General features: G+C 61.8%; 1 long non-coding RNA gene across 2 annotated transcripts in view; it reads left to right on the forward strand.

Annotated features, from left to right (window-relative positions):
• The first annotated feature begins 231 nt into the window (after positions 1-231).
• The window catches only part of LOC144232572 (uncharacterized), a 7,632-nt gene continuing 6,944 nt past the window's right edge, over positions 232-919 (forward strand). For both annotated transcript variants that reach the window (XR_013335454.1, XR_013335455.1), the window contains exon 1: positions 232-413. This is a non-coding gene — a long non-coding RNA (uncharacterized LOC144232572). The remainder of the gene's footprint in view (positions 414-919) is intronic.

Below are 919 nucleotides of genomic sequence, written 5' to 3' on the forward strand. Positions count from 1 at the left end.
CACAGGAGTGACAGGAACCTGGCTTAGAACTGGGACTTAGGGAGAGAGGGCTCAGGAACCGGGCAGGGTAGGGGGGCGGGGTACGATCTGCAGGGCTGCGGTGGTAGGAAGCTGTCTGCAACGGGAGAAAACTGCTTCCAAGCCTTCCGGCCTCGAAGCCTGAAGCCCCGCCCCCTGCCCCCTGCCCCGGAAGAGGAAAGGATAAAGGTGTGCGCGTGCTCTGAGGGGGGAGGTGCTAGCCTCCCCTTGGCGGGTGCTTCCAGCCCAGCCCCCGAAGTCCTGCACCCTAAACCCCCCGGCCCTGTCATCGCCTCCTGACCGACCCAGTCCTCTGCAGGGAGGGGACGCGGCCAGGACACGCTCTCGAGACGCTGTGGGACGAGCCCGAGCGTGAGGACTGTTCAGGAAGCCAGGTGCTGGTGAAAAGTTTATCCCCTTCAGAACTTAGGGTTTCCTGGGTTTACAGCTGGCTCCGCACAGACAGGATGCGCTCCTGACTGTGGGGTGAGTGAGGGCACGCAGTGGGGTCCCCAATGGCCTGTCTTCAGGACAGGGAGGAGCCCCTGCTGATGCTAGGTCACCCAGGCACCCAGGCAGAGGACAGAGAAGCCGCTGGAATCAGCAGGCCTCATTCTTAGCTTAGGCGTGTTCGTATTTGTACACGGCTTAACTGTACCGGCTTCCACTGAAACTCAGATGTCATATATTTGAGGGGTGGGGGGGTGCGTTCACAGTTAGTTCTGGAATGTTCTCTCGACTAACAGAAGGAGAGAACTTGTTCAAGACCTGCTGGGTGGTAACCGCTTCCTCACTGAGGGCTGGAGGCTGAGGTCTCGGTGTGAGCAGTTGAGCAGGACACTCTGGGGAAGACTCCTGTCCCCTGCGGGCCACCCCCCCCCCCCCCCCCCCCGCCGCGCGC

This window comes from Crocuta crocuta, unplaced genomic scaffold (assembly GCF_008692635.1).
Source record: "Crocuta crocuta isolate KB4526 unplaced genomic scaffold, BGI_CrCroc_1.0 scaffold84, whole genome shotgun sequence".
NCBI lineage: Eukaryota > Metazoa > Chordata > Mammalia > Carnivora > Hyaenidae > Crocuta > Crocuta crocuta.